Raw genomic sequence first — 27,888 nt, 5'->3', positions numbered from 1 at the left:
AAATATGCTTGAATAACGGTTGAAATTGCATAAATAATGTTCGAGAATGATAGCAATAAAGTCCATTATAAACGATATTATATTTTAAGTTGTAGAAACTTAGATAGAAACATAGAAAATAGGTGCAGGAAGAGGCCATTCGGCCCTTCGAGCCAGCACCGCAATTCATTGTGATCATGGCTGATCGTCCCTTATCAATAACCCGTGCCTGCCTTCTCCCCATATCCCTTGACTTCACTAGCCCCTAGAGTTCTATCTAACTCTCTCTTAAATCCATCCAGTGACTTGGCCTCCACTGCCCTCTGTGGCAGGGAATTCCATAAATTCACAACTCTCTGGGTGAAAAAGGTTTTTCTCACCTCAGTCTTAAATGACCTCCCCTTTATTCTAAGACTGTGGCCCCTGGTTCTGGACTCGCCCCACATTGGGAACATTTTTCCAACATCTAGCTTGTCCATTCCTTTTATAATTTTATATGTTTCTATAAGATCCCCCTCATCCTTCTAAACTCCAGTGAATACAAGCCTAGTCTTTTCAACCTTTCCTCATATGACAGTCCCGCCATCCCAGGAATCAATCTCGTGAACCTACGCTGCACTGCCTCAATCACAAGGATGTCCTTCCTCAAATTAGGAGACCAAAACTGTACACAATACTCCAGATGTGGTCTTACCAGAACCATACACAACTGCAGAAGAACCTCATTACTCCTATACTGAATGTAGGTGAAATAAAATTCACATAAAGTTATTTTTTATAATAAAGCTGAGTATGTCTCTAAAAATTCAATCATGCCATGTAAGATTTTTAGGATATTATAGTGCAATAAAATTCATAAGCGTGCAATGGTTAAATGATTTCCTTTGATTATTAGGCAGCGGAATGCCGAACTGTTATCTCCAGAGTGAAAGGTTTGCATTAAATTCCAAAAACGTCCTTAAATGTTTACAAGAATACGCAATAAGACGCTGCCAATAATATATCCTCAGATTATTCCCTCTGGCCACACTCCCACAGAATTTTTTGCCTGCCAACCAAAATTCCAAAATTCTATATCATTGAGACTCATGCATCATAAGTGACAAAACATCAAATGGTGGAGCGAGGGACTGTGGTGAGAGTGGAGATCCAAGGAAACGCTGCATTGAAAGTGCAGGTCTAAATTTAGTTGAGATAGTTCAGAGACACAGCATGGAAGCAGTCCCTTCAGCCCACCGTCCATCCCAGCCATTGATCGATCACCCATTTGCTGGAGAAAAGGAATAGGTGGCGTTTTAGGAAGTTCTTGACCCGAAACATAACCTTTTTCCTTTCCTCCAGAGATGCTGTCCGACCCACTGAGTTACTCCAGCTTTTTGTGTCCATCTTCGGATTCAACCAGCATCTGCAACTCCTTCCTACCCATATACTAGTTCTATGTTATCCCAATATCGCAGCTTACATACTAGGGGCAATTTACAGAAGCCAATGAACCTACAAACCTACAATCTGTATCTATGGAATATGGGAGGGAACCGGAGCATCCGAAGAAAACCGTCGTGGTCACAGAGAGAATGTAAAAACTCCACACAAACAGCACCCGAGGTCAGGATCAAATCTGGTTCTCTGCCGCGGTAAGGAGGCAGCATTACCACTGCGCCACTGTGCCTCCTGCCTTGGGTTGAGTGTTTTAGGGAAGCCAGGTTTGCGCTAAAAATGTAGAGGAAGATTTTTCAGATATGAGGTGTTTTTTTTCTCATTGCCCATACACAGTTTTCACAGTTTTATTTAGTTGAGACCCAGTGTTGTTACACAAAGCTACATGGAAATCAGATACATATAAAAAAATAACTAAACATACTGATATCTCTGGGTGAACAGTAGGCCAGAAAGTGATGCTCATTGTTTCTAAAGACATTGATAAATAACTTTTATTCTCTTCTACCTTCCATGCAAACATATACTCTGTATTCAGAGAGCAGATTTTCTGCTGCTATCTGATTAGCTAATATTGACAATGGGAGCTAACTCAAATGCAAAACCATGTTAGGCCTCTCACACAGTTAAAATATGGATAGTTGCTTACGCTCGCTGATCACTCTTTCTTCCTGCTGTTTCTAGTTCTTGGCCGGCTGGAAGGATATGTTGTTCTTTCTTTACATGCACCGTAGAATTGGCCTGCAATATTAATCAAAGTCCCGGCATGATCATCAGTAATGGGCTCCCCGTCAGGCCAGACCTCCTGAGAAATGGATCACGGACCATAAGTAATTACATTTAATTTCAGGCTTTTTGATTCCCAAACCTACTTACAAAGTCTTAAGCATCCCTTGCCTCAGGGTTTACTCCCTCAATCCTGGCTGATCACAACCAGAGACCCTTTGGCACTTCTCCAGAGTTGGCATCCCGATAACAAAATATGTATAGCTGGCTTGATTATGAAATGGTGAAGACTAGAAGGCATAGCTATAAGGGGATAGGGCAAAAGTTCAAAGGATATTTACAGGACAAGTTTTTTAACACATAGATCGGTGAGTGCCTGGAACGTGCAGTCTGGGCTGGTGATGGAGCCAGGTAGGATAAGTGGCATTTAAAAGGCTTTTAGATAGGCACTGGATATGCAGGAATTGGAGGGATATGGATCACATATCCTGCAGAAGATTGCAGGCAGAGGAGGTGAGTTTAACAGGCATCATGTTTGGATGTTATGTGTGGAAGGGCCTGTTCCGTTCTGTACTGCGACTGTACTAGAGTCTGAAGAAGGGACTCGACCTGAAAAGTCACCCATTCCTTCTATCCCGAGAAGCTGCCTATCCCACTGAGTTCCTCCAGTATTTTGTGTCTATCTCCATTCTGTACTGCTCTCTTTTCTACTATTGACATACCGACCTTAACATGAGTGGAATGCTTAGTGAGCATGGCAATTTTTCGGGATGTTTTATAATGAGTCAAATTCATAAATTTGCATTGATTTCCATTGATTCCTTTGGAGAGGAATATTGAAGTGCAGTCTCTGGATGTACACTGTGCCATCGACAGCGACTTTACATTTCACCATATGCACAGGGTTCTTTATGTGCTTAAATGCAATATGGTGCTGACAATGTAGAATCCTCCAAGACAGGACTTGAGGGAGGGAAGTGACAAATCGTAGTGCAGGTGAGCGAACAGATGGTGTGGGGAGGAGAGAGATCAAGCAGGCTGGTAATCACAAATGGGGCCAGGGAGTCAACAATGATTAAAGGTCGAAGGGTTTGGTGATTGAGGAGTGAAAATGTAAGCAAGATTGTTACATAGAGAGCACAAGCTTGGGTCTGAAGGAAACCCCCCATCGTAACAGGGAATAGGGTAGAAATACTTTCACAGCCAATGCTTCTGGCTTCCTTTTACTTTGGGTTCTCAGAGTTACAACAAGCCCTGCCTACAGTAATTAATAATAATAATAATAATAATAATAATAATAATAATAATAATAATAATAATAAACTTTACTACGGACTCGAGGTCCAGACAAGGGGCAACATTACATAAAAATGCATTGCATATTAAAAAATATCATAAAGTACATATAAAATCTTAGTATATCACTTATAAAAGCATCATAAATTATATATTTTTTAAAACACAACCCATGAATTAAAAATCCAGATTAAAAATTAAAAATTAAAAAATGCCATTTTGATAAATGTCCTAATTTATCTGACAATAACTGGTTCCGTGTCCCTCATCTGGTGAAACAAGATGTGGATAAGGTTACATTTGAACATTTTAATGTCTCTATTTTGCACCTGACCCAAACACATTGGTAGTTAAACCTTCCTCTACAAATTATTTTAACCACCTTCAAGGCTTAAAATGTATTTGTCAGTAAACACTTATTCATCATTTAATTTGCACTGAACTTAAGAGGATTGCTAAACATTTCATGCAGTGTTTACCCACCTCCTCTAAGCCAACTTCAACCCACACAGTTTCTGTATCACGCCAACAGAAAAGGAAATATTTTGCTTAGACCAAGAATGACCATATGTGGAGCTTTTGTGTTTAACATTCTGACAAAACACGGCTTGCGACGGTTCTGTTTGGCTAAAAGAGGTTGAGTCAAGTCAAATTTTAGATCATTTTCCATCACTGAGGTTTACCAGCAAACATTCATGAACACAAACATCAAAGCTTGTGTGCTATAGGAGCGCTATGCACTTTGAAAGAAGAAAGCTGCATTTTGTGATGGATCCTATCAGACAAGCAGTATTTTGTTGTATACTTTATAGCAGTAATCTATTTCTCATTCTGTTAATGCAAGCTCATATGGGTCAGATGCCTCTGCTCTAAATTACTGCTCTCATGGTAGGGTTGGGTAACTCAAGATGACAGCATAGTTTGGTGTGGGAATGATTTATTCACATTCTTAAAAGTACTGTTACTCTTTGGAATCTTGAGGTTTGGCTATTTATATCCTAAACACTAAGTATAAAGAATTGAGAACCATGTTGTTCGATTTTAAACTAACTGTGAATTTGTTTAACTACATTTTGCAGAATTGAGTTAAACATTTCCATAACCTTTCCTTCACAGATTTCAACACATCCTCGAACTAATCAAATGCTGCATCTTCTCCCAGCCTAACATAAAAACAGAAAATGCTGAAGGCTTTCATCAAAATAAGAAAAGGGATTCATCTCTCAGTTGCAGGACCCTTCATTTGAACTGAAACATTAACTCAGTTTATTTTTACCACAAATGTTGCCTGATTAAATGTGTGAGCATTTCCAACATTTGCTGTTTTAATTTCAGAATTGCAGCATCTGCAGATTTTTTTTTAAATTCAGGTACTTGTTCTGCCTTATCTAAGGTTTATTCATTCCTCTCTTCTTGCTTTTCTCCTGGCTAACATATTTCGCTTTTGCCTCAGGAAAATCATTCTGCCATGTCAATCACATAGTCTGAAGAAGGGTCTCGACCCGAAACATCACCCATTCCTTCTCTCCAGAGATGCTGCCTTTCCTGCTCAATTACTCCAGCAATTTGTGTCTATCCTCGGTTTAAACCAGCATCTATTGTTCCTTCCTACACATTTCCAAGTGCCATGATACCAAAATTAGTTTAGTTTAGTTTAGAGATACAGTGCAGAAACAGGCCCATCAGCCCACCGAGTCTACGCTTACCAGTGATCCCTGTATACTAGCACTATCTTACATGCCAGGGACAATTTACAATCTTTATCGAAGCCAATTAACCTACAAACCTGTACTGTACCCAAATGTGGGAGGAAAACTTAGCAGCCAGGGAAATCCCACGTGGTCACAGGGAGAATGTACAAACTCTGTGCAGCCAGCACCCGTGGTCAGGATCGAACTCGGTTCTCTGGCGTCGTAAGACTGCAACTCTGCCGCTGCACCATCATGCCACCCTCTTTATTGTTATTTAGAGTTCTTCTTGGCATCACCCTCTATGGCCTCTGCGAAGTCCCAGTTTCCTTAGTGCACTTTTTCAACTCTCTCCCCTCTGTTTCTTCCTCTCTTTTTTATTCTTCCAATTGTGACAATGCCGTCAGCAATCCAATGTTTTGGAATTTGTGTTTTATATCCCACTCACCACATATCTTCCTTCCTTTAATAGTCTGTTAAAATCATTTCTTTGGCCACTTCTCCAGTCTTTAATTTTCTAATTTCAACTCACCTCACCTTTAAGGCACTGGAGACACAGTTAACAGCAGAGAGTGGCGTCTTTGACACGCTGTTTCCTTTCTTTTGAAATCTATACTACAGGAAACATTTGTGACTAACCACTTTAATGACTAATTTCCATTGTTTTTAGTTTATAGAGAACTCGGAGCCCACTAGCTAGGCGCCCTTTTATTAATGTGGCTACATTTTATCAGTATTATCACAATCCTAAATGATCTCTATCATTTTGTAAAGGATCCCAGCTAATAAAGATGTCCTTCCTGTTTGGTTTCATGAGTTTATGAATTGGATATATATCCTCCCCATCCCATGGGATAGTAAAACCAGATGTTTATAATTTATATTAAGCAAAAACAAAACTAATTTAACATTTTATTCTGGAAATTCCAAAGATATAAAGTAAGACATGGTCAATTTTTGTGGCTTAAAGTCTCAACAACAAAAATGTTAATTGAGTTCAGACCATTGAATAAAATGGAATGCCGCCATATTTTTTTATTAGGACATTAATTATATGAAGCAATATTTTTATTACTTAACATTCATGAATTATAAAGTAAACTCTTCTGATGACTAAATTAATGTACTACATCTGTCAATAAAAAGCTTAGCTTCCCCTTTCCCTTTACATCTTTGTTTCCTTCTCGACTACTTTGTAACTTATTCGGGTCTATTGTGGACTTCCCACAAGAAGCTTGTGGGAGGTGAGGTGAACCCAGGAATGAGTGAGTTAACATATGATAAGTGTTTGACAGCACTGGGCCTGTACTTGCTGGAGTTTAAAACGATGAGGGGGGGCGGGGCGTGAATGAAATATATCGAATAATGAAAGGCTTAGATAGAGTGGACGTGGAGAAGATGTTTCCACTAGTGGGAGAGTCTAGGACTAGAGAACAGAGCCTCAGAATTAAAGGACGTTCCTTTAGGAAGGAGATGGGGAGAAATTTCTTTAGTCAGGAAATCCGTGGAATTCTTTGCCACAGAAGGCTGTGGACGTCGTCAATGGAAATTTTTAAGGCAAAGATAAATAGATTATTGACGGGTGTAGGGGTGTCAGGGGTTATGGGGAGAAGGCAGGAGCATGGGGTTAGGAGGGAGAGATATATCAGCCTTGATTGAATGGTGGAGAAAACCTGATGGGCCGAATGGCCTAATTCTGCTCCTATCACTTATGACCTTATGACCATATGAGGTGAAATATTGGTCCACGATGACATGCTCACCGAGATCCTGACCAATGGATCTATGACAGAGCCAATCTTAGTGAACAACAGTGTTAAACATCAAGGCTATGTCATTGTTTCTCACACTTTCTCTCCACAATGTTGGGCCTCCAACAGGCTTCCAAGAGAAATAGAACTCATCTTCAGGTTTAGTGGGAAAATGTTTAACCTGCAGCGACTTTCCTCCAGAACTCATATAGTCCTGAGGGCATTATTCACTATTATTGTTCATTTATTTGTCTGTTTTATATAGAGCCATGCTCCTTCCAGAGGTACTATAAAACCAGGACGTGTTGAGTGCCTCAGCCAGTCTCTGCAAGATGGGGGAAGCGAGAGAGTCACCTCTCAGACTGAGCTGCGAATAAGACTGAACACATGTTTACTAAATTGTGAGTGTGGTTTTACTGACCTTGAGTGCCCTTAATGTGGTTTGAAAATTAAAATGTAGTTGGTTTGAACTGAAGCACAGCAAATGGCTGGTGGTGGTTGGTTTGAACTGGCAAATGATTAAAAGTCTAAACTTAACATCTTCCTGTTTGCATTGTATGTTGATTTTAGATAAAATGCTACCACTTACGGCTGTGATTTTTGGCCATCTTACTCAGTCCCCCTCCGCTCATCAGGTGCAGTGGATTCTTCTCATCAAAGTGTTATTAGTGTTTAAAAAATGTTGATAATCTCTCTCCTGTCAATCACGCCATTAAGGCCATGCCCCTTCTGCTGGGAGGGAGTAGGGATTATAAAACCCGGAAGTGTGGGTGTGGCTCAGTCTCTGCAAGATGGGGGAGGGAGAGGTCAGAACTCTGTCTGAGCTGTGAATCAACTGGACACACTGAATGTGGACTGAGCTGTGAGTGTGGTGTTTATGTGGTGTTTATGTTGTTTTGCGTGGTTTTATGGTTGTGTTATGGTGGTTTCACACTACTTGAAATGGTATGAAACTGCACTTGAATCTGGTGGCCTTGCACCTTGCTTGAAGTGGCATGAAAATGCATTTGAATTTGGTGGCCTTGCACCCTGCTTGAAGTGGTAAGAAACCACACTTCAATTAGGTGGCCTTGCACCCTGCTTGAAATGGTAGGAAACTGCATTTGAATTTGATGGCCCTGCACCCTGCTTGAAATGGAATTTCAAGGAATAGCCGTGAGTCAACTGCCAGCCCACCAGCCGTGAGTGAGCTGCCAGCACATCAAGCTTGAGTGACTGAGCTGCTACTGCAAGAATACAGTTGGCCCACAATGTCCATACTAACCCTCTGGAAACCAGTCCCTTCAGCCCACAACACCCATACTAGTGCTCCAGAATGCCCCCCTCCCCCACTGGCCACCAATATTGGAATTGGTGGAGAGGTGGAATATTGCGTTGGGGGATATATATATATGTGTGTGTGTGTGTATATATATATGTGTGTGTGTTGACGGGATGACCTTGACTCCCGTAGCCGGCGGCATTCGGACCTCCGTGTCGAGGCGATCAAGCTCCCGCATCGTGGGGACGTCAGATCGCCCGTGCCGGGTGATCGAACCTTGCGTTGGGGCTGGTTGAACCTTCCGCGATGTTGGAGCTTCCCAACTAGCCTCTCCCGACTGTGAGCTCTTGATGTCAAAGTCCGCAGTGGTCGCGGTGGGAGCGATCCCAAGCAAGGGATCAGCTCCGATGTTAAGTCCGTGCCCCGCGGTGGTGCTCACGACAGTCCGAGGAGGCTTCCAGCTCCCTCGATGGTAGGCCTCGGAGCTCGGAGAATGTGATCCGAAAATTGATCACATCTCCGGGAACCCTGGTGCCCCTGGTTGTCCAGAGAGACATGAATTAGATTTACATCAATGCAAGAAACATGAGGAGATTGGAGCACAGCATCATTTTATCTTTGAAGTTTGTTCCCAAAGGCTGTCAACTCGTTGAATGAACTAAATTAAGCCTGTCATAATAGAATTGTACAATGGGACTTGCAGAAGGATTCTTGTTCAATACCTGAGCCCTGATCCTCCCATTTAAATATGTCCAGATGCCACAGCAACCCATTTTAACCCACATATCCACCCCAGGTGTCAAATTAGTCTTTCCCCATTCATTTATTCCATTTTATAACTTATGTGAGCTTGTTCAATAATTATATTGTTGGGGGTTTATACATTTCAGTGACAGCATTCATACACCTAATCTATCCTTTCTTTCTTGTTTTCACCACAACATGTCTGCTTTGTAAGCACTAGTTGTCCCAGCCTCTGTCATGCCATCCATTTCTTTCAATGGATTAGACACACTGACCTTTCATCTCTGCAACCATTTAAAATGTGCCCTTACTAATAGGATTAAAGTCTCCTGCACTGCCTTGCAGCAAGGAAGCTTTCATTGGTGTAATTGATTTACAAGAAAGTCAAGTTCATTTTTTTCATTTTTGCAGGTCTGTTATGTCTCTAAATAAAAGGTTATGCACAAATCATGCAGCATATCATTTCCTGTCCCATCTCAACTCACTGTAAAAAAAACTCCATTCATTTATTTTACCCTGCAATAAGTTTCTCATCAATGAAAATTACCCAACCATTATTGATTACATCCCTAAAATTAGACTGTAAATTACAAAGCAACAGCTCTGTCTAAAATGTATCTTTTTTTTTTTTTTAAGGATACATGGGCCCATTTAATGTCAATAATGAATCATTATCTTACAATGTATTTTCTAGCTTTGGATAGGTTTAATTCACTGGGGCTGAAAAAAATAGGCATTTTTAACTGTATACCATTTCCAAGGTAGCAGCATTTGGGGTGTTGCAATATAATTTTTGAGTTCCATACGTGATTTATTCACTGGAGACTAATAAAATAGCCAACTGAGAAATACACCACTTCTATTTATGGTCATTGTGAAGGAGATACTCTCTAACTAGGTACATGTCTTGTTTATCTCATCTGTAGAGTTAAACTGCTGTTGGACAGATCAAATAATTTAGGCCACCATTTTCTATTTAGTAGTATGACTGGAAAATAGATCTCCACTTTCTACCAATTATCTTTGCCATTGCTTAGACAACCAGGATTAATTTTATGATTTCAATTTTAGTCAACAAGGTTATTTTTGAAGATTTTGAAGATTGAGGGGGGATCATATAGAAGCTTACAGAAGTCTTAAGGGGTTGGACAGGCTAGATGCAGGAAGATTATTCCTGATGTTGGGGAAGTCCAGAACAAGGGGTCACAGTTTAAGGATAAGGGAAGTCTTTTAGGACCGAGATGAGAAAATCATTTTTTACACAGAGAGTGGTGAATCTGTGGAATTCTCTGCCACAGAAGGTAGTTGAGGCCAGTCCATTGGCTATATTTAAGAGGGAGTAAGATGTGGCCCTTGTGGCTAAAGGGATCAGGGGGTATGGAGAGAAGGCAGGGATGGGATGCTGAGTTGGATGATCAGCCATGATCATATCGAATGGCGATGCAGGCTTGAAGGGCTGAATGGCCTACTCCTGCACCTATTTTCTATGTTTCTATTTGGATGTGTAGAAAGGAACTGCAGATGCTAATTTATACTAAAGATAGACACAAAGCGTTGGAGTAACTCAGACACAAATAGAGAACAGGAAGACATTTATTTGGAACTGGCTGAGTCAAGTACCAATCTCCAATGAGAGTCTGGAGGTTGAAGTATCATTAGTGAACCTACAGGAAAGTTCCTAATCGACAGGACTGTGTAGTTTAGCAGCATAACTGGCACAAGCAACAAAATACCAAGTACATGTTAAGATTAACTGAGTTCCATGTTTGTATTGTGAAGGACGTCTTGACTCCCTGGAAAATCTAGCTCTCCTCCATTGATCCTGAGACACTGCTAAGTGTGTCTTTGGGTAAGATGATCGGAAGTAAATCATCTTGGATGTCAGGATGGGGAGTTCAGTTCACTTTAAAATTAATTATGTATTTACATTACCTTTGACACCATTGATTATTAATTGTGGCTCTGAAATTATGAACTGTGAACACCAGAGCAATTATTTGATATTTCTTCTCCGTTATTTTGAAGTATCATTGGCCCATTTAACATAAAATGTAGGGGGATGCTGCAATGTAATTTCAGGTTCCATACATGTTACACTTGCTGGAGGCAAATAAATCAGATTATGTATATCTCAAATTTTATTCAGCCCTGTTTAGGTGTTGTAGAAATAGTTGTTATAAAACAGCAAAAATTTGACAGCTGCACCAAGATTGCAGAAATCTTGCCATTTGGTAACAGCTGGAAGCATTAATAATATCCATTAATATATATTGAGTACATATGTTTTGCAATATGAACAGAAAAAGAACAACACAAGTGTAGTTATCATTCAATTACAGATCTACTCATTGTTCAACATAAATGCCGTCTCTATTTATAAAGCACTGTGTTTGAAATCTTCCATCACGGTTCACTTTCTTCATTATTTACCCAATAGTAGCTCACTGAAGAAGGTTGACTATTCCCAGGAGTATGTCTTTGTTATATTGTGGCATGTAATAGAATCAGAAAGGACTTACACTGGAAGCAATGAGGAAGTGCAATGTGTGCTATTTAAAATAGTATAAATCCAGTTCTATTTACAATATATTTAAGTGCAACTGCTTCTTTAGTTTCCAAATTTACTACATGTCCCAAGGTTCCAGAGAGATCAAAATATTTCTGAGATAAACAGCTTGTAGATATTGGCCTGTAACTGTGGAGACTGTTTTTTAATGAACTTACTGTGGAGCGGTTATATTGTGAAACTAACATACCTTCAGGCGAAGTAGTTATTGTGTATGCAATTCCCAACAGATAATGCACCTAAAAGCAGAACCAATACATACATTTTTAGAAACCTAAATCCTATTCTGAAAGCTTATAACCAATAATGCAGCAACTGCCTCTGACTTAAAGGAACATTGTGCTTTTTATAATAAGTATTTCACGCAATAGGATTGCCATCAAGATTGAAAACCCGTGGATTAAAATGAGGTTGAAATATCTGAAATGCAAGAATTTTGCAGGGTTGTGGAGAGAGAACACGGGAGTGGGACCAGTAGGATTATTCCTACAACAGCCAGTACAGATTCAATGGGCTGAAGGCCTCATTATGTGTCGTGACCATTTTGTGATTCTGTGATTTCATAATAAAACCAATTTCAAGCAATAACATTGAAGGAACAGAGAATGTTTGTATCTTATTTATTTCTCCAGTCAGAGTAATTGATTAACTTGAACAGAGGTCATTACGTCATCAGTGATAGGAGCAGAATTAGGCCATTCGTCCCATCAAGCCTACTCTGCCATCTAATCATTCAATCAATCTCTCCCCATTCTCCTGCCTTCTCCCCATAACCCTTGGCACCCAAAGCAAAGAGGTTAGCTTTCAAGATGACAAACTGTTTGAAGCAAATTGTACATTCAAAATATAACCTGGATTTAATTGGTATTCTTTCAAATCCCCTTCACAACCTATTTCACAGTTCAAGAACACCTATTGACATTTTCTTCCAGTTATCACCCAGATTAAAAAAAGAACAGATTACTGATGTCAGTCAGAAACATTGCCTTAAAATGGAAACACAAGGAATTGCAAATGCTGAAATCTTACATGAACGCGAAGAAGATTAACTCAGCATCTCTGGAGAACATGGATAGACAACAATTTGGCTCGGGACTGTTTTTGAAACACTGAAGAAGGGTCTGGATCCGAAACGTCGCCGCTGCAAGTCCACCAGAGACACTGCCCGACCCTCTAATTTATTCTAGCAGTTAGTGTTCCACAGAAACTATTTTCTATTTCAAATGGCCTCTTGGGATGTGCATGTACAACATGGCAACAAGCCCTTTTTTTAGTTAGGAACTAAAAAGTTTTAGTATTCAAAGCTACTTTGGTGTACTTGCATCACAGAACATTATCATTTAGGCTCAGCAAACAATGTGGAGAGCAAATGGTGTGCTACTATATTACAAAGAAATGAGAGTACACGACTAAAGAAGTCTTACTGCAAATATGTCAGAGAATCATATGACGACAGCAAGACTTTGTTAGAGAAGGAAATCGAATCATATTCAAGCTTACTTAGAGTCTAGTGAAAGTTCTAGGAAGAAGAAGCTCTTCTCTGAAGAGGCCTCTGAAGATTATTTTCTGAAGATTAGGCTTCTCTCTTGAGGTTAGCAGAATAAATGAAAATTCCACTGACATCCGTAAAATCTGCTGGAAAAATGTTTACTGTGGCTAAGAAGGCCTTCTAACTTGAACACGGGTCTGCTAAGTCGAAAAAGAGATCAATAGCTTTGCATGATGAGAAGAACTTTCATTCACTCAGAATGGGCGGCATTCAGTAGAGTTGCTGCCCTACAGTGCTTGTAGCGCCACAGACCCAGGTTTGATCCCGACTACAGGTTCTATCTGTACAGAGTCTGTACGTTTTCCCCGTCACCTGCGTGGGTTTTCTCCGAGATCTTTGGTTACTTCCCACACTCCAAAGACGTACAGGTATGTAGGTAAATTGGCTTGGTAAATGTAAATGTTGTCCCCAGTGTGTGTAGGATAATGTTAATATGTGGGGATCGCTGGTCAGCGTGGACTCAATGGGCCAAAGGGCCTGTTTCCACGATGTATCGCTAAACTAAATAAAAATAAAAAAAGAAGGGAACATCTGTGGAATTCTCTATCCTTGCAGTGAATGCTCATTGTTTTTTGAGAATATTAAAGACAGGAATCAATATTTGTTTCTGGATACTGTAAGAGTCAAGAAATGGTGAATGCACACAAAGGTGGAGTTGTCAGGAACATAAAGCTCTTCTTGTACAGTCCCTTTTCCTCCTGAATGACTTACGACCTCCGTACTTTTCGGGGTTTGGAGATGGCTAATAAGAGCTGCATATTCTTGCAAAACTGAGATGTGGGCACCTAAAGGTACAGGAGGGGAATTATATGTAAGGAGATTATTTCCTGCTGCTTATTTAAGAGATTCAGTGTGGAAACAGGCCCGTCTGCCCACCAAATCCACATCGACCTGAGATCATCTTGTACACTAGCACTATCTTACACATTAGGGACGATTTACAGAGCAGATAACCTACAAACCTGTACATAGTTTGGACTGTGGGAGGAAACCGGAGCATTCGGAGTAAACCCATGTGGTGTCAGGGTGAAGGTGCCTGTTGCCTGTTGTCAGGATCGAGCCTGAGTCTCTGGCGCTGTAAGGCAGCAACTCTACTGCTGTGCCAAGGTGCTTCTGGTGTACAGCCTTAAGATTTTAATACCATTCCAAATTTTCCTTCTCCACTTTGTGTGGTCATGGATCAGAGGTTCCCAGGTGTCTGTGGAGATATTGCAAAGAGTCTTTTAGTAAATCCTGGAATAATCTTCTCTGTCTGCCTGCCAACCTTTTCTCCTGACAGGACTCAACATAGAGATCATGTCCACATATCTCTTGGTAAATGGAATCCACATTGTGATTCATGGGACAGATCTTCAGTCACTGTGAAGAGATAGTTGAAAAGTCTTGGGATGACTTTCCCTGTGGCAGACTGAAAGAAGACCTCCCTATGATTACTATAGTTGGAGCCGTTTCCTTTCTTGAAGACAGTCACAACTGCAGCATATCTGATGTTCTATGGTATATTCTCTTCCTCGAAGTGGCTGATAAAATTGTGTAGGTGTGAACGATTCTATTCATTATGTGCATTATGAACTTCAACGTGACTGTGATCTACCGGTCAGTTTTATGAAGTGCTGAAGTCGAAGGTTCAAGTTAAGGACAGCATTTGAAGTGTTCCTCTCAGCTATCATAGATTGCCTGTCCATCTCCTATGAGTTCATTCTTCATCTTGGTTCTCATGTGGGTGGGAATTTGAATATTTGGGCTGTGCATGGCCTTGATGACAATGAAGAACCAGGATAAGTCATGGCTGTCAGCAAGTTGTTGAGCCTCTTGTGCTCTTTCTACCTACCATTAGTTCCTTGGATCATGTGTTTTCACTAGACATCTTCATTTAGGTGCCTGTAGAAATCCTCCCTAGATAGGCGGTGAAACTTCCAATCCAGCAACTACTTGCATTTGCCGTTAGTGAGATTCTTGATATAGATACAACTTTATGAAATGTCAGAGAAGGCCTAAAATACTACATTTCACTTTCCCCAAACACATCTGAACTAGTAGCCGAACTTGGTTGTTATTTCATCACCTTCACCAAAAAGGGTGAGTTGTGGACTGGTTCAAATTTCAAGTGAGAATGAGTATGCATTTACCTCTGGAAACTGTGCTCAATGTGAGTAATGGGTTCAATATGAATGAAATGTATCGAGGGAGAGCCTAGATCACTGAGCCCAGAGTGTTGAAATAGCTCAGATGGAGCATTAGTAAAGCATGAATTTTGCCTACTGGTGATCTGTCCTAGTCTTCAGCCACCGAGGCCAATTGTATGAAACACGTTCGTCTGACTGTACCCTGTTGCTTTGTCACCAAAACATCCCTTCAGCAAATGTGCCAAAAATATTAGCAGAGCACGCGAACATATTGTTCCAGTTCGCTGAAATATTAAAGTGAGATAGAGAGCTTGCTCTAAATTATTATGCATTAATGTCTTTTCATCACTCATCATGAAAAGCTGTGATATGGTGTGAGATTCAACAGGGAATAGATCAATTTTAGTGGCCTGATTGATCTGACTTAATTCAAAAGCTGCTCGGCACTCCAATGTAAAGGTTGCTGACATTAATGGTGTGCTGCCGATTCAAATCCAGACAAAGTCATTTATAGCAAGACTTATTCTTAATGTGTGCGACTTAGTTGGGATTTCTCATTGCTCAAATGTAATTTCCCATTTGGAAATGCCATTTTTTAAGGTCCAGAGGAAACAAAAGTCCAAAGGCAAAAAAGTTAAGGTTTCCAATAATTTAATGCATAATGATTAATGCAAGATGCGTGCAGAAATTATGATTAATCATCTGGTCAGAACAGCAGTACCATTATTGAGCAGCATAGTGGTGCAGCTATAGAGCTGCTGGCTCATAGCACCAGAGACCCGAGTTCGACAATGACCTCGGGGGCGGCTGTGTGGAGTTTTCTTGTTCTCCCTGTTCTAAGTATGGGTTTCCTCCGGGTGCTCTGGTTTCCTCCCACATAGATTCGTACAGTCACAGAGTCATAAGGTCATAGAACGTGGAAACAGGCCCTTTGGCCCAACTTCCTCACACCGGCCATCATGTTCCCACCTACACTAGTCCCATCTGCCTGCATTTGGCCCATATCCCTCCAAACCTAAATTAGTATGGGTGTCAGGGGTTATGGGTAGAAGGCAGGAGAATGGGATTTGGAGGGAGAGATCAGCCATGATTGAATGGCAGAGTATTCTTGATGGGCCAAATGGCCTATTTCTGCTCCTATCACTTATGTCCATATGACCTAAACCTGTCCTATCTGTGTACCTGTCTAACCTGTTAAACGTTGTGATGGTCCCTGCCTCAACTACCTCCTATGGCAGCTCCTTCCATATACTCACCACACTTTGTGTGAAAATGTTATCCCTCCCATTTCTATTAAATCTTTTTCCCTTCACCTTAAACCTATCTCATCTGGTCCTCGATTCCCCTACTCTGAGCAATCGACTCTGTGCATCTACCCAATCTATTCCTCTCATGAGACATCCCAAAGGCGTGCGGGTTTCTAGGTGGGCAAATTGCTGAACACTTTAATGCCTCTTCCCATTCCCACACTGACCTTTCTGTCCTAGGTTTCCTCCATTGTCAGAGTGAGGCTACATGCAAATTGGAGGAACAGCATCTCATATTTCACTTGGGCAACTTACAAGCCAGGGGTATGAATATTGATTTCTCTAACTTCAAGTAACCCCTGCATTCCCTCTCTCACCATCCCTCCCCCACCCAAATCACACCAGCTTTTCGTTCTCACCTAGCTACTGCTAACAATGACCAGTTTCCTTTATCAATGTTTCTTTTTTGCATATCTTTCATTTATTTGTTCTATATCTCTCCACAACATCGTCTATCTCTTGTTTCCCTTTCCTGTGACATTCAGTCTGAAGAAGGGTCTCGATCCGAAATATCACTCATTCCTTCTCTCTAGAAATGCTGCCTGTCCCGCTGAGTTACTCCAGAATTTGTGTCTGACTCTGTACATTTACTTGATCTTATCCTCTCATGATCTTGTACACAGAGATCTTATGCACAGTGATCTTGTACAAACAGATCTTGTAAGATCGGGTCATTTAACCACCTTGACCCATGCTGACCAAGTACCTGTCAACCCCAATATCTGCATTCAGTCTCCAACCTTCTTTGCCTTGGAAATGCAAGTGCTTATCTAGATACTTCCTAAATGTCGTGAGGGTACCCACATCTACCACCCGCTCAGCCAGTGAGTTCTTGATTCTAATCATCCTCTGAGTGAGAAAGTTTATTCTTCAGTTTTCCTCTAAACTGTACATCCCATACCCAAAACCAAATGTCCTCTACTTCTGGGTACCTCTCTGAGGGGGATACATTTCCTGAAATCTACACTATTGATGCCCCTCATAATTTTGTACCTTTCGATCAGGGGTCTTTCTCAGCCTCCTCCCCTCCGAGCAAAACTCAGTCTCTGAAGATAGATGCAAAGTGCTGGAGTAACTCAGCAGGTCAGGCAGCATCTCTGGAGAAAAATGGTGGGTGACATTCCGAGTCAGAACTCTTCTTCAGATTGCTACCTTTGTCTATCTTGGCTATTTTCAGTATAAACCAACATCTGCAGTTCCTTCCTACACTATTCAGTCTCTAGTTGGTATCCTGGGATATTTTGTCTCCATCATTGGTTTTATAATGGCTACAATATTAATCACGGTAATTCACCAACTTCATTGTGAATCTTCTGGGTTGCTTGATGTCGCCCTTTAGTTGCAATCTTTTTCACCTTTACGGAGATCTGATTCCTTTCCTGGCCCACTATTTACTTTTATTTTAATTGCTATTGCGCACTACAGTCTTGGCATTCCATTAAGTGATTTCGAATTTGCTTTTCCTGAATCTTCCCATGCTCCACCGCACCTATATTGATTTTTAAGCCTTGCTTTCTGCTGTGATCATTTTAATTTCCAGAATACTGCTGCCAGCTTGGATTAACCAGTTCATTGCCACCCCGAATATATTCGGGTGGTGGCCAATAGTGAAAAAAAAACCTGGCAGTGAACAGGTTAATGGAATCTGCACCAATGCAACATTTCCTACTTTTCCTCGAACTCATGCCTGCATTACATTAATTGAACATTTTGCTTACCACCCCCTACTCCACCTGCCACATCATTCATAAATCTCTTGTTTCCCTTTCCCCTGACTAGTCTCAAGATGGGTCTCGACCCGAATCGTCACCTATTCCTTTTCTCCAGAGATGCTGCCTATCCCGTTGAGTTACTACAGCTTTTTGAGTCTATCTTCGGTTTAAACCAGCATCTACAGTTCCTTCCTATGCATTCTTTTGGCCAGCATTCAACCTATAATTTTCTTGTTCCTACACCACTTTGCATCAGTTTCAAGTTACGATCAAGAGTTTTGTTATAATAAACGTTTCAGTAAATATGCAACAGCATTCAGAATTCATTCCGAATCAACAAAGTAGATCAGTTGTATTGCTGCCTTACAGCGCCAGAGACCTTGGTTGATCCTGGCTATGTGTGCTGTCTGTACGGAGTTTGTACGTTCTCCCCGTGAGTGCATGGGTTTTCCTTGGGTTCTCCAGTTTCCACCCATGTTCCTAAGACATACAATTTTGTACAATAATTGGTTTAAATAAAAATTGAAAAATTTCTCTAGAGTGTAGAATAGTGGTAATATACATGGATCGCTTGTCAGCGACTCGCTGGGCCGAAAGGCCTGTTTCCGTGCTGTAACATTAACTGTCATAAAAACACTGCACAGATGCTCACTTGATTTAAAACATTCGATATGTCACCATATCCACACAAAAATTAATCATCCAATGCAATTGACAAAATTAAATAACCTGCTCAAATTGTTGCTAACCCCCGAATTACGATATTGAGAAATTGCTAAAGTAGGAAAGCTATCACAATAACCCCAAATACTTCCAAAATACTAGTACTGATCAAATGGACCAGAATGGTCTTTCCTATCTGGACATTTCCTGGTTTATTTAACATTTTCCAGCACAAATTAATATGGAACCAATTTTTTTCTGAGAATTTAATCACATGTTATTATATAACGCAGTTTTGTAAAATAGAACAGAATCTATTTTCTGTTGTTATTCTTCTTGCATCATCAGCACATTTGGCTACAAAGCACTCAGCACTTTATCTCAGTCGTCTGTACACATTGTACATCATGAGGACCAAGTACTGGTGTTGGATGCAGCCTACCCATCTGAAAATGAGTAGGAAGGAACTGCAGATGCTGCTTTACACCGCAGATAGACACAATTTGCTGGAGTGACTCATTGGGTCAGGCAGCATCTCTGGTGAAAAGGAATAGTTGATGTTTTGGGTCGAGACTCTTCTTCAGACCCTTCTTCGGTCTGAAGAAGAGTCTTGACACCTATTCCTTTTCTCCAGAGATGGTGTACAACCCGCTGCGTTACTCCAGCATTTTGTATCTATCTTCCACCTGTAAATTTATCTCAACTCTGTTCTCTGTGAGTTTCCTAATTCTCTATCCATGCTTAAATATTCCTCCCAATGCTATATACCCATATCTTACGATACGATACAATACGATATGATAAAATGTTATTCATCCTAATAGGGAAATTGGTCTGCCAACAGTCACAGCACACAACAAAGTACACGAAAACTTGAAATTAGAAGTGAAAAGAAAAAGAAAAAGACAAGCGACTGTTGGCTGGCTGCCGTTTGCACAGTGCCATGTGCATGGTGTCGTGTGCACAGCGCCTTAACTGGAAAATAGGGCCTTTATCGGAAAATCCTGTGCAATAACCTTTTAAAATGATTTTACGAAATTCAAATGGATTATATCTACTTAATTCACCTTGCAAGTTACGTCCTCCAATAACTTTACCAAACATGAATACCCTTTATTAAAATCATGTTGACTGGTTATGACTTTCAAAATGTCCCGCTGTTTCTTCCTTCACAACAGATTCCATAATTTACCCTATGAAGTTTTTGGGCGGCACAGTGGCACTGCGGTAGAGTTGCTGCAAAACAGCACCAGACCCGAGTTAGATCCTGACTATGGATGCTGTCTGTACGGAGTTTGTACTTTCTCACCGTGACCGTGTGAGAAAGTACAAACTCACACGCTCCAAAGATGTAGTTTTGTTGGTTAATTGGCTTATGTAAATTGTACATTGGCCTTAGTGTGCAGGATAGTGCTTGTGTATGGATGTCTACAACATGAATGTTCAATATTTAAAATGAGGACATATCCATACTTCCCTAATATATGAGCAATTAGCCAGGTACATGGATAGGAAAGGCTTATGGGCCAAACACGGGCAAATAGGACTAGCTTAAATGGAGCATCTTGGGCAGCATGGATAAGTTGGGTCGAAGGGCCCATTGCAATGCTGTATGATTCTATGATTCTCTGACCATCAGACATTATCACTTAAATTCTACTCCTACTACAATATAAATGAGACATCTCTAGAGAAGTATGAGAAGTATGAATGTACCGAGGTACTAGGATTGGTAATGTTCTTTTGAGTATGCAACATGTCCTGTATCTCTGCTGCAGATGACATATTCTACGTTTAAATCTTTTTCTGATACAAATGAACAAAGACAACTTTTTATCACCCAGAATTTCATCATAGAAGATGTTATATTAGTTATATGGATACAATTTCCAAAAAAAGTATAATTTTATTTTTGTTTCTTGTGACAGTTCCAACAGCACATTATTTTGCTGGTATTCATGAAGAGTGCTCACAGGTAGTAACATCAGCCATAACAGACTGGATACTTTGGGCAAAACAAATGTTTACGTTTTTGAATTAAATTGATATCAGTAATGTAATGTTTCACATTTGATAGTTGAGCCAACAGAGAGATCAATTATAAGAGAGTTGTAAACTACTGACTATTTGAAAAGTACAGTGCTATTTATTGCAGATGCTAATTGTTCATCAGTCAATGAAAGTAAGCATGCAGGTACAGCAGGCAGTGTAGAAAGTGAATGGCATGTTGGCCTTCATAAAAGAGGAGTTGAGTACAGAAGCAAATAGGTCCTTCTGCAGTTGTACAGGGCCCAAGTGAGACCACACATGTGTGTAGTTTTGGTCCCCTAATTTGAGGAAGGACATTCTTGCTATTGAAGGAGTGCAGTGTAGGTTTACAATATGGTGGGACTGTCATATGCTGAGAGAATGGAGCAGCTGTGCTTGTATACTTTGGAATTTATAAGGATGAGAGGCTATCTTATTAAAACATGTAAGATTATTAAGGGTTTGGACAGGACGCAGGAAACATGTTCCTGATGTTGGGGGAGTCCAGAACCATCTGCCACAGTTTAGGAATAAGGGGTAAGTCATTTAGAACGGAGATGAGGAAACACTTTTTCACACAGAGAGTTGTGAGTCTGTGGAATTCTCTGCCTCAGAGGGCGGTGGAGGCCGGTTCCCTGGATACTTTCAAGAGAAAGCTAGATAGGGCTCTTAAAGATAGCGGTCAGGGTATATGGGGAGAAGGCAAGAACGGGGTACTGATCGGGGATGATCAGCCATGATCACATTGAATGGCGGTGCTGGCTCAAAGGGCCGAATGGCCTACTCCTGCACCTATTGTCTATCATCTATTGTCTAATTATTTACTTGTATTGTAATGGAGGTTTTCCAATTAGTCATGATATGAAGGAATTTGGCACCATGAACATTTGAAAGATATCCCTTACTCATAGACATGTTTCTGAAAAAAATATTTGCTTGAAAGGAAACAATCTTTTGAAAGGATAAATCTACTTTTTCTATAACAATGGCAATTGATTTAGAATTACCCTGACTCCACAATAGATGAAGTATTATCACATTAACATGTTGCTCTTCCTTTCCCATTGGCACTAAGGTTTAGTTCCACATTACTGGGAATAAATGAGAGACAATATTGCTTGCAGCATGACTGCATCATCATCATATTTGGCTGCTATCATTGGCAGTGGAGATACTGGCATAGCAGCATTGATGACATTACTTAGCTCTTAGTAACATGAAGGCATAACAACATGCTAGGTAAAGGTTGGCATCCGTTCCCTTATACTGCATATTTTAATTAGTGCCTGCAAGTAAATATAAAAGCATTAGCCACTGGTCATTTTAACAAAAGCTCCGTCCCATGCTGATAAGATGAAAGACAATTACGTATCTTCAGTAGCAAGGAATTCTATATATGTAAATTGACAGGCCCTTCGGCCAACCGGGTCCGCGCCAACCAGCGATCCCTGCACATTAACACTATCCTACACACACTAGGGACAATTTTTCATTAATACCAAGGCAATTAAACGACAAACCTGTTCATCTTTGGAGTGTGCGAGAAAACCGAAAATCTCTGAAAAACCCCACGCAGGTCAGGGGGAGAACGTACAAACTCTGTACAGACAGCAGGATCAACCGTGGCTCTCTGGCCCTGTAAGGCACCAACTCCACCTCTGCGCTTCCATTTGAAAAATACAAATTTATTCATAAATATATGCGCAGGAAATACATTCATATTGTTGTCAAGTCAATCATTTATAGCATTTTAATGTATCCATATACTAGGTTTGTACATTAATTGGCCTCTGTAACGGACGACAGATAGCACAATGGGCTAAGAGTTCGGCTGGCGACCGGAGGGTAGCCGGTTCAAATCCCGCTTGGAGTGCATACTGTCGTTGTGTCCTTGGGCAAGACACTTCACCCATCTTTGCCTGTAATGGAATGTTACGGCGGCAGGCGCGGGCACACCGCGACGCCCTGTGTCTCCCTTTCAAGGGAGATGCTAAAAATGCATTTCGTTGTCTCTGTACTGTACACTGACAATGACAATAAATTGAATCATTTCATTTCATTTCATTTCATTTAATTTCATAAATTGCCCCTAATATGTGGGGAGTAGATTCAAAAGTGGAATAACATCGAGATAGCGTAAATGGCATAGACTCAGTGGACTGAGGATACCCGTTTCCATGCAGTATCTTTAAGAAGAAATAAAATATGATTTAATATTTGGGGATGGTGTGACAGTGTCACCACTGGTGGGAGGTTGCAATTACAGTGCAACATCTCATGGCAGCTTCCATTTGGAACTGAGGGCGCAGGTATATCTGGTGGAAAATGTACATGCTGTAGATATAGAGCTGGATTTTTGTTTTGAAAATGTCGCCACAGTTTCCAGGAAAACCTAATGACATCACTGCAAAAAATCATTGCATCAGTTAAAAATGAGGCAGAAGATATTAACGGGACACAGGTAGATTAAATACTTTATTTAAGCCACAAATACAAACTCTTACAAAAAGATTAGTAAGGTATTGCTCAGGAGTGTGCCTTAGAGGGAGTACAGGTAAAGGTATCAGGGGGTATGGAGAGAAGGCAGGTACAGGATACGGAGTTGGATGATCAGCCATGATCATATTGAATGGCGGTGCAGGCTCGAAGGGCCGAATGGCCTACTCCTGCACCTATTTTCTATGTTTCTATGTTTCTATGTTTATGATGGGATTTTCATCTGGAAATTCATAATATAGAAACATACAAATTAGTTTAGTTTAGTTTAGTGATACAGCATGGAAACAGGTCTTTCGGCCCATCGAGTCTGCACTAGCCAGTGATCCCCGTACACTGATGCTATCCTACACACACAGTAGGGACAATTTTACATTTATACCAAAGCAATTAACCTAAAACATGTACGTCTTCGAGTGTGGGAGTAAACCGAGGATCTTGGAGAAAATCCAAGGCAAGTCACGGGGAGAATGTACAGACTCCGTACAGACAGTACCTGTAGTCAGGATCAAACATGGATCCCTGGTGCTGTAAGGCAGCAACGCTACCGTTGCGCCACCTTGCCACCCTGTTGTCCGAGTGTATGTGCCAGTGCTGTTGCTGTAGGCAAGCTTTTCATTGTACCCATACCTTACTGGAGTTGTACTTATAACAGTAAACTTGGCTTGTGTGAGACACCCGTCATTCATATCTGACACATACAATATCACTCTCATCATTATTAGGACTCGCACATCAAAATTAGTAGCACAGTCCAAATCCAGCTTTCTTTAGCTGGGTGGTTTACAGTATTATATCTTGATAATTATTCATTGATTCCTTTTCATATTTGTATCCATTAGCTTTTGAACTTCCTGGAGGAAAGATGCTCTAAAATGGAAGCAATATGCAGCAGTTATGCTTCCACACGTTATCTTGTGGAACTGTCAAAAGAATTTTAAATATTCTACTCTTGCGCCTTTCTCCCACTCAACAAATAATTTAATGCGATTCAAATTTAGCGTTAATATATTCCTGACATCAATAAATGTGGAGCCAGATCTTTGCTGCCTAAGTCATGGAGTCATAGACTTCAACAGCACTGAAGCAGGGTCTTTGGTCCAACACGTCCATGCTGACCATGATGCCCATCTACGCTATCTCATTTACCCATGTTCGACACATATCCCTCGAAAGCTTTGCTTCCCTTGCACTGTTCAAATGTCTCTTAAATGTTGTTCTTGTACCTAGCTCAACCACTTCCTCAGGCAGCTCATTCCACATACGTACCACCCTTTGTGTGCAAATGTTGCTCCTAAGGTTGCAATTAAATCTTTCCCTCCTAACTTTAAACCTATTCCCTCTAGTGTTTTGATTCCCCTACCCTGAGGGAAAATACTGATGGCGTTCACCTTATCTATCGGCGCTGACTTTAAACACAGCAGAGCCTGGGATCTTTTGCCGAAATCGCCAGTGTTGGAGCTCCACCCAGCTTGGCCTGTGGACTTCGGGAGCCGCGGTCTTTGGTAGTAAGCGGCTGTTTTGGAATTGCAAGCAGCTGAGAGTGTTCTTCAGATGCCATCATTCCGTCATTCCGGCGAGACACTGTGGGAAACGTTGATCCTGCTGTGGGGGGATGTTTTTTATGTTTATTGTTAAATTCTATAATGTAGTGTTTATTTTATTTGTGCGCTGCAATGTCAACTCAAATTTCACTGCACCAATTGCTGTATGTGACAATAAATGTCCTTTGACCTTTGTACTATCCCCCTAAGGAAGGCAGGTCCTGACATACGAGAAGAAAGACAAACACTCATTTTGAAACTATGGCTGTTAGTTTTAGATACCTCCATTAGATGGAACAGCTTCTCAGTGACCACCCGATCAATTGCTGAAAGAATCCAATGTGTTTCAAAAGATCGTCTTTCTTTCTTCAAAACCCCAATGGGTGTGGTGGGGGAGAGTTTGGATGTCATTCAGGTGGATAGACGTAAAATTCTGGTTGAACACAGTGGGTCGGGCAGCATCTCTGGAGAAAAAGGATGGGTGACATTTCGGGTCGGGAAATCAATGGTTACTTGAAGTTTGAGGAGTCAATATCCATACCGCTGGGGTGTAAACTGCCCAAGCGAAAACACTGTCACACTTTGTAAATCGCTATTTCTCATGTTATTTGTATTATGACCTTGATTCCCTCCATGCCCAAATCTTGTCCCCTGCTGTCCCCGACAAGGATGCTACGATTAATTTAACGGAGCAAGGTGATGCCAAAGGGTGTTGATAATGATAACTATTACTGAAGAGAAGGACGGAGATGGCTGGTTGCTGTTTGTCATTCAAAGCAGGCCTGGCTGTTTAACCACACCCTTCCAAGTGGAGAGGGCTAACACATGGGAGGCAAGATACGCATCTCCCAAATACCAGGTATAGACTCCCTTACAAATTAACCCTGTGTATGGCTATAAAGAAGCAGTGAGGAAACTAGATTGCTAAACTAACTGGTGGTATGAATTTATATCATATCAAAAAAGCTGGGAGACTCATTGATTCGATCAATTAAATAAAAATCTTGAATAGGGCTCTTAAAGATAGCAGAGTCAGGGGATATTGGGAGGTCAGGAACGGGGTACTGATTGGGGATGATCAGCCATGATCACATTGAATGGCGGTGCTTGCTCAAAGGGCCGAATGGCCTACTCCTGCACCTATTGTCTATTGAATAAAAACTAATGTCATATCAGTAATGGTATTACAATTGTTATAAAAATCACAAATCCTTTCAAGGAGGGAATCTTCTATCCTTATCTAGCCTGGCCCATATGTGACTCCAGAATCACCAAGGTAATTTAATGTTAATGAGCGTCTGAAATGATCCAGCCATTATATTCGAGGGGTAATGAGGGATGAATAGTAAATGCTGGCCTTGCCACTGATGTTCGCATTGTACAAATGAATTAAAGTTACTCAGAAAACATAGAAGATTAGTGCTCAGGAGGAGACTATTTTACCATTTTGACCACTTACTGAATTTTGTGCCTGTACCAAAATTGTTAGTGTATTGGTAAAAAAATATACATCAATCTCTTTAAAGAATGAACAAGTAAAAAAGTCCTTCTGTGGCATTGATTTTAATTACTCTACATTGGTATGCTAAAGGGTTCAAATCTCCTGGCACTTAATTATAACTGGTTCTCAATAAATCATCTGATGTCATGCCATAACTGTCCTCATCTGTATTTCTGTCTGACATTGTTTGCTAATGTATATATGCTGGTTATGATTTTGAATTACATCAATGCAATAGGATACAGACAGGAAATCCCTATGTGCCATGCAGGGGGTTAAAAAATGAGTCTATCCAAGGTAATATCAAGTAACCCGTGACTTAGTACAAATATAAAAAGGCGCTTGGCCACATCGGCATCATATTTCCACTCAATTATCCATCTTTTTTCCCCCCCATTCCCAAAGCATGATAGGCAGATTAGTGCTAATTAGGTCCAAATTAAACCCGTTTTGTTTGACATGCATTCGTCCCTTGGGAACTGAACTAAAAACTGGCCGTTTTCATGTGTCTTGAAAACTTAGTCTTTACCAAAGAAAGAAAACTTTCATGCCATCTGTCCCTGTTTTAACCTGCATTCAGTCACAGCTGAAAAGACTCTGTAAATGGGAGGATTCACCAGTTTCTGAGTTAGTGATCTTTAATACCTATATTACTTTAGAAAATTAAGCTCAGAGTTAAAAATAGAAAATCTTACTCATAGGTAGATGTCAACCTGCCTCCCCTTATTACTAATGCTGACTTCATAAAAACATATTTTGGAGTACTACAGAAATCTTTTAGTTATATGAAGTATTTACAATTGTACACATCTGATTTCATTATTTTTTAATTACTCCCTTGGTGTTAACTTTTACGCAGCATGTAAAAAAAAATTATGGAGAATTTCAGATGCATTAAATTCCTTCAGTCCAATCTGAAGATTGTGTCAAAATGGAAATAAAAACATTTTCATTTAGTTATGAAAAGGGGCAAGATTAAAAAACAATAAAAGTGCAGACTTCTCTCACAATGATTAAACTTTGTATGTAACAGTTAGTTTTGTCATATATACATTTCTAAAGCACATTTGCTGTTCTTTAACTAAGTTCTGACTTAAAACAAAATTAGGGACAACAAGACTGAGTTTGTTTTTCATCTCTTCCAACATTTTATCCCAGTGCCAAATCCAGTAAACCAGGTACAACCAAACTGCTTGAGGAACTCAACGGGTCAGGCAGCATATGTGGTGGGAATGAATAGGTGACATTTAGAAACATAGACATAGAAACATAGAAAATAGGTGCAGGAGTAGGTCATTCGGCCCTTCGAGCCAGCACCGTCATTCAATATGATCATGGCTGATCATCCAACTCAGTATTTCATGTCAAGGCCCTTATACAGGTCCAACCCAAAACATACGATACGATACGATAGAACTTTATTTATCGCAGGAGGAAAATTGATCTACCAACAGCCATAAAAAACATAAATTACATGAAACATGAAATTAAAATTACGAGTGGAAAGGCTTGGG

The sequence above is a fragment of the Leucoraja erinacea genome, chromosome 7 (assembly GCF_028641065.1).
Source record: "Leucoraja erinacea ecotype New England chromosome 7, Leri_hhj_1, whole genome shotgun sequence".
Classification (NCBI taxonomy): domain Eukaryota; kingdom Metazoa; phylum Chordata; class Chondrichthyes; order Rajiformes; family Rajidae; genus Leucoraja; species Leucoraja erinaceus.
The sequence above is the reverse complement of the archived record's forward strand: the minus strand, read 5'-3'. Positions refer to the sequence as shown.